Source organism: Gasterosteus aculeatus, unplaced genomic scaffold (genome assembly GCF_964276395.1).
Source record: "Gasterosteus aculeatus unplaced genomic scaffold, fGasAcu3.hap1.1 HAP1_SCAFFOLD_48, whole genome shotgun sequence".
Taxonomy (NCBI): Eukaryota; Metazoa; Chordata; class Actinopteri; order Perciformes; family Gasterosteidae; genus Gasterosteus; species Gasterosteus aculeatus.
This window is the reverse complement of record NW_027554903.1, coordinates 40,001-47,500: the sequence shown is the minus strand read 5'-3', so window position 1 is coordinate 47,500 and position 7,500 is coordinate 40,001.

The following is a 7,500-nucleotide window of genomic DNA, read 5'->3' as shown; positions in this document are numbered from 1 at the left end:
TGGAAACTTTAACTTCGTATTTTAAGTCAGAAAATTAAAGTCCTTTTCATCCAGGAGACCGACCCTTCCTGCAAAGCGTCCCAAATGGTCCTTCGTCGTCGGATATCTGTCGGGAAATACCGCTCTCTGGAACTCTGTATTCATCCATGCGTTACACCTGCTGTTCTGACATCAGCATCCGAGAATAGTGTGCCGTTCTGGGACATGGTCTGGGATCTCCCGCTCTATGGAACTGTTTACTTCATCCATCCACTGCACCTGCTGTTCTGCCATCAGTGTCCGACAATAGCGCTTCATCATCGGATATCTGCCGTGAGATACCGCTCTCTGGAACTGTCACTTTCATCCATCCACTGCACCTGCTGTTCTGCCATCAGTGTCCGAGAACAGTGCTTCTTCATCGGATATCAGCCGGGATCTCACGCTCTCTGGAACTGTTTGATTCATCCATCCACTGCACCTGCTGTTCTGCCATCAGTGTCCGAGAACAGTGCTTCTTCATCGGATATCAGCCGGGATCTCACGCTCTCTGGAACTGTTTAATTCATCCATCCACTGCACCTGCTGTTCTGCCATCAGTGTCCGACAATAGCGCTTCTTCATCGGATATCAGCCGGGATCTCACGCTCTCTGGAACTGTTTATTTCATCCATCCAGTGCACCTGCCGTTCTGCCATCAGTGTCCGAGAACAGTGCTTCTTCATCGGATATCAGCCGGGATCTCACGCTCTCTGGAACTGTTTAATTCATCCATCCACCGCACCTGCTGTTCTGCCATCAGTGTCCGACAATAGCGCTTCTTCATCGGATATCAGCCGGGATCTCACGCTCTCTGGAACTGTTTATTTCAACCATCCAGTGCACCTGCCGTTCTGCCATCAGTGTCCGAGAACAGCGCTTCATCATCGGATAACTGCCGTGAAATACCGCTCTCTGGAACTGTTTATTTCATCCACCGCACCTGCTGTTCTGCCATCAGTGTCCGACAATAGCGCTTCTTCATCGGATATCAGCCGGGATCTCACGCTCTCTGGAACTGTTTATTTCATCCACCGCACCTGCTGTTCTGCCATCAGTGTCCGACAACAGCGCTTCATCATCGGATAACTGCCGTGAAATACCGCTCTCTGGAACTGTTTATTTCATCCACCGCACCTGCTGTTCTGCCATCAGTGTCCGACAACAGCGCTTCATCATCGGATATCTGCCGTGAAATACCGCTCTCTGGATCTGCTCTGTTCTGGCAGGTAATCAGGGAGATTTTAAGTAGATGAGTGTCCGGGAATAGTGCACGGCACTCGGGCAGGTCACGCCGCGTAACCCGCCCCATATCCCGGTTCCCGAACCCGCTTTTCCGCCCAAAGTTGTCCGAAGATGCTTAGGCCCAGCTGGGGAACGCTCCCCACGAAGCCCGGGTCTCAGCCCTGGAGCCCTGTGTTTCCGAAAACCAGGTTTCTGAAATCTGCGACCTGGTGGCCCAGTGATGTCAGCTGGAACTTTTTTTTTCCGGTCCGCTCAAAATTCTCCAGGCATTTTCTGAGCTTTCCTTCACATATTCCGACTTTTACTTAGTTTCTGACGGAGCCAAAAAAGTCCGGGTTTTTTTGCCCTCCTTATCGTCCCGACTGGAAACTTTAACTCCGTATTTTAAGTCAGAAAATTAAAGTTCTTTTCATCCAGGAGACCGACCCTTCCTTCAAAGCGTCCCAAGTGGTCCTTCGTCATCGGATATCTGTCGGGAAATACCGCTCCATGGAACTGTTTATTTCATCCATCCGCTGCACCTGCTGTTCTGCCATCAGTGTCCGTGAACAGTGCTTCTTCATCGGATATCAGCCGGGATCTCACGCTCTCTGGAACTGTTTAATTCATCCATCCACTGCACCTGCTGTTCTGACATCAGCATCCGAGAATAGTGTCCCGTACTGGGACATGGTCTGGGATCTCCCGCTCCATGGAACTATGTTCTGTTTATTTCCTTCATCCACTGCACCTGCTGTTCTGACATCAGCATCCGACAATAGTGTCCCGTACTGGGACATGGTCAGGGATCTCCCGCTGTCTGGAACTGTGTATTCATCCATCCGCTGCACCTGCTGTTCTGCCATCAGTGTCCGTGAACAGTGCTTCTTCATCGGATATCAGCCGGGATCTCACGCTCTCTGGAACTGTTTAATTCATCCATCCACTGCACCTGCTGTTCTGACATCAGCATCCGAGAATAGTGTCCCGTACTGGGACATGGTCTGGGATCTCCCGCTCCATGGAACTATGTTCTGTTTATTTCCTTCATCCACTGCACCTGCTGTTCTGACATCAGCATCCGACAATAGTGTCCCGTACTGGGACATGGTCAGGGATCTCCCGCTGTCTGGAACTGTGTATTCATCCATCCGCTGCACCTGCTGTTCTGCCATCAGTGTCCGTGAACAGTGCTTCTTCATCGGATATCAGCCGGGATCTCACGCTCTCTGGAACTGTTTAATTCATCCATCCACTGCACCTGCTGTTCTGACATCAGCATCCGAGAATAGTGTCCCGTACTGGGACATGGTCTGGGATCTCCCGCTCCATGGAACTATGTTCTGTTTATTTCCTTCATCCACTGCACCTGCTGTTCTGACATCAGCATCCGACAATAGTGTCCCGTACTGGGACATGGTCAGGGATCTCCCGCTGTCTGGAACTGTGTATTCATCCATCCGCTGCACCTGCTGTTCTGCCATCAGTGTCCGTGAACAGTGCTTCTTCATCGGATATCAGCCGGGATCTCACGCTCTCTGGAACTGTTTATTTCATCCATCCGCTGCACCTGCTGTTCTGACATCAGCATCCGAGAATAGTGTCCCGTACTGGGACATGGTCTGGGATATCCCGCTCTCTGGAACTATGTTCTGTTTATTTACTTCATCCACTGCACCTGCTGTTCTGACATCAGCATCCGAGAATAGTGTCCCGTACTGGGACATGGTCTGGCATATCCCCGTCTCTGGAACTATGTTCTGTTCATTTCCTTCATCCAGTGCACCTGCTGTTCTGCCATCAGTGTCCGACAATAGCGCTTCATCATCGGATATCTGCCGTGAAATACCGCTCTCTGGATCTGCTCTGTTCTGGCAGGTAATCAGGGAGATTTTAAGTAGATGAGTGTCCGGGAATAGTGGGCCGTTCTGGGACTTGGTCTGGGATATCCCGCTCTCTGGAACTATGTTCTGTTTATTTCCTTCATCCAGTGCACCTGCTGTTCTGCCATCAGTGTCCGACAATAGCGCGCCGTTCTGGGACTTGGTCTGGGATATCCCGCTCTCTGGAACTATGTTCTGTTAATTTCCTTCATCCAGTGCACCTGCTGTTCTGCCATCAGTGTCCGACAATAGCGCTTCATCATCGGATATCTGTCGTGAAATACCGCTCTCTGGAACTGTGTATTAGTCCGTCCGCTGCACCTGCTGTTCTGACATCAGCATCCGAGAATAGTGCGCCGTTCTGGGACATGGTCTGGTCTCTGCCGCTCTCTGGAACTCTGTATTCATCCATGCGTTACACCTGCTGTTCTGACATCAGCATCCGAGAATTGTGTCCCGTACAGGGACATGGTCTGGTCTCTGCCGCTCTCTGGAACTCTGTATTCATCCATGCGTTACACCTGCTGTTCTGACATCAGCATCCGAGAATAGTGTCCCATACAGGGACATGGTCTGGTCTCTGCCGCTCTCTGGAACTCTGTATTCATCCGTCCACTGCACCTGCTGTTCTGCCATCAGCATCCGAGAATAGTGCCCCGTACTGGGACATCAGCCAGGACGCACCGCCGTCATCTCGTTCGTTCGCTCAGTCATCCATCCACGAAAGCTACCGATCAGCCACAGTGCCCGGAATGATGCCTCCTGCCGGGGTAGCGTCCGCTTGCTCCCCGACAGCCAGTTCTGCATGAGGCTCCGGTTCTTCCACCCCCGCCACTGTCCGAGGGTGTCCGAAAATACTGAGGTCTGAGTCGGATCCGAACCGCACAACCACACGGTCTTCACGACTGGAGGCCTATGTTTCTAAAAACCGGGTTTCAGGAATCTGCGACCTGGTGGCCCAGTGATGTCGGCTGGAACTTTTTTTTTCCGGTCCGCTCAAAATTCTCCAGGCATTTTCTGAGCTTTCCTTCACATAGTCCGACTTTTACTTAGTTTCTGACGGAGCCAAAAAAGTCCGGGTTTTTTTGCCCTCCTTATCGTCCCGACTGGAAACTTTAACTCCGTATTTTAAGTCAGAAAATTAAAGTTCTTTTCATCCAGGAGACCGACCCTTCCTTCAAAGTGTCCCATACAGTGCTTCGTCATCGGACATCGGCCGGGATCTCCCGCTCTCTGGAACTGTGTATTCATCCATGCGGTACACCTGCTGTTCTGCCATCACTGTCCGGGAATAGTGTGTCGTTCTGGGACTTGGTCTGGTCTCTGCCGCTCTCTGGAGCTCTTTATTCATCCATCATGTACACGTGCTGGTCTGCCATCACTGTCCGGGAATAGTGTGTCGTTCTGGGTCATGGTCTGGGTTCTGCCGCTCTCTGGAACTCTTTATTCATCCATGCGGTACACCTGCTGGTCTGCCATCACTGTCCGGGAATAGTGTACCGTTCTGGGACTTGGTCTGGTCTCTGCCGCTCTCTGGAGCTCTTTATTCATCCATCCACTGCACCTGCTGTTCTGCCATCACTGTCCGGGAACAGTGTGCCGTTCTGGGACTTGGTCTGGTCTCTGCCGCTCTCTGGAGCTCTTTATTCATCCATGCGGTACACCTGCTGTTCTGCCATCACTGTCCGGGAATAGTGTGTCGTTCTGGGTCATGGTCTGGGATATCACGCTCTCTGGAACTCTTTATTCATCCATGCGGTACACCTGCCGTTCTGCCATCACTGTCCGGGAATAGTGTGTCGTTCTGGGACTTGGTCTGGTCTCTGCCGCTCTCTGGAGCTCTTTATTCATCCATGCGGTACACCTGCTGTTCTGCCATCACTGTCCGGGAATAGTGTGTCGTTCTGGGTCATGGTCTGGGTTCTGCCGCTCTCTGGAACTCTTTATTCATCCATGCGGTACACCTGCTGGTCTGCCATCACTGTCCGGGAATAGTGTGTCGTTCTGGGTCATGGTCTGGGTTCTGCCGCTCTCTGGAACTCTTTATTCATCCATGCGGTACACCTGCTGGTCTGCCATCACTGTCCGGGAACAGTGTGCCGTTCTGGGTCATGGTCTGGTCTCTGCCGCTCTCTGGAGCTCTTTATTCATCCATGCGGTGCACCTGCTGTTCTGCCATCACTGTCCGGGAACAGTGTGCCGTTCTGGGACTTGGTCTGGTCTCTGCCGCTCTCTGGAGCTCTGTATTCATCCATGCGCTACACCTGCTGTTCTGCCATCACTGTCCGTGAACAGTGTGCCGTTCTGGGTCATGGTCTGGGTTCTGCCGCTCTCTGGAACTCTTTATCCATCCATGCGGTACACCTGCTGTTCTGCCATCACTGTCCGAGAATAGTGTGTCGTTCTGGGACTTGGTCTGGTCTCTGCCGCTCTCTGGAGCTCTTTATTCATCCATCCACTGCACCTGCTGTTCTGCCATCACTGTCCGGGAACAGTGTGCCGTTCTGGGTCATGGTCTGGGATATCACGCTCTCTGGAACTCTTTATTCATCCATCATGTACACCTGCTGGTCTGCCATCACTGTCCGGGAATAGTGTACCGTTCTGGGACTTGGTCTGGTCTCTGCCGCTCTCTGGAACTCTTTATTCATCCATGCGGTACACCTGCTGTTCTGCCATCACTGTCCGGGAACAGTGTGCCGTTCTGGGTCATGGTCTGGTCTCTGCCGCTCTCTGGAGCTGTTATTTTCCTCCATGCGGTACACCCACTGCTCTGCCATCACTGTCCGAAAATAGTGCTCCGAAATCGGGTAAGTCGCGCGGGGAGCCACCCCTGTATCTCGGCTCCAGGAGCGTCTTTCCGCCCGGGGCCTGGCCCACTATGCTTAGGTCCAGCTGGGGAACGCTCCCCCCGAAGCTCGGGGCCCTGTCCTGGAGATCTCTGTTTCCGAAAACCAGGTTTCTGAAATCTGCGACCTGGTGGCCCAGTGATGTGAGCTAAAAAAAAATTTATCGAAGCGATCTAAAAAAGCCCAGGCATTTTCTGGGCTTTCCTTCACATATTCCGACTTTTACTTAGTTTCTGACGGAGCCAAAAAAGTCCGGGTTTTTTTCGCTCCACATAGTCCCGACTGGAAACTTTAACTTTTTTTTTTTTCCATTATTTCACCCGCGGAGGTCCGCAAACACCTCCAGGGGCCCACAACGGCCGAATTAAGCCAGGAAAAAGACACCAGAACCCGGATCTCTCTACCAGACACCCCCAGAGCCCGGAACACGGACCCAAACACCTCCAGAGGCCCACAACGGCCGAATTGAACCCGGAAAAAGACGCCAGAACCCGGATCTCTTTACCAGACACCCCCAGAGCCCGGAACACGGACCCAAACACCTCCAGAGGCCCACAACGGCCGAATTGGACCCGGAAAAAGACGCCAGAACCCGGATCTCTTTACCAGACACCCCCAGAGCCCGGAACTCGGACCCAAACACCTCCAGAGGCCCACAACGACCGAATTAAGTCCGGAAAAAGGCGCCAGAACCCGGATCTCTTTACCAGACACCCCCAGAGCCAGGATGAGCTCCACAAACACCTCCAGAGGCCCACAACGGCCGAATTGAACCCGGAAAAAGACGCCAGAACCCGGATCTCTTTACCAGACACCCCCAGAGCCCGGAACTCGGACCCAAACACCTCCAGAGGCCCACAACGGCCGAATTGAACCCGGAAAAAGACGCCAGAACCCGGATCTCTTTACCAGACACCCCCAGAGCCCGGAACTCGGACCCAAACACCTCCAGAGGCCCACAACGGCCGAATTGGACCCGGAAAAAGACGCCAGAACCCGGATCTCTTTACCAGACACCCCCAGAGCCCGGAACTCGGACCCAAACACCTCCAGAGGCCCACAACGGCCGAATTGGACCCGGAAAAAGACGCCAGAACCCGGATCTCTTTACCAGACACCCCCAGAGCCCGGAACTCGGACCCAAACACCTCCAGAGGCCCACAACGGCCGAATTGGACCCGGAAAAAGACGCCAGAACCCGGATCTCTTTACCAGACACCCCCAGAGCCCGGAACTCGGACCCAAACACCTCCAGAGGCCCACAACGGCCGAATTGGACCCGGAAAAAGACGCCAGAACCCGGATCTCTTTACCAGACACCCCCAGAGCCCGGAACTCGGACCCAAACACCTCCAGAGGCCCACAACGGCCGAATTGGACCCGGAAAAAGACGCCAGAACCCGGATCTCTTTACCAGACACCCCCAGAGCCCGGATGAGCTCCACAAACAACTCCAGAGGCCCACAACGGCCGAATTGGACCCGGAAAAAGACGCCAGAACCCGGATCTCTTTACCAGACACCCCC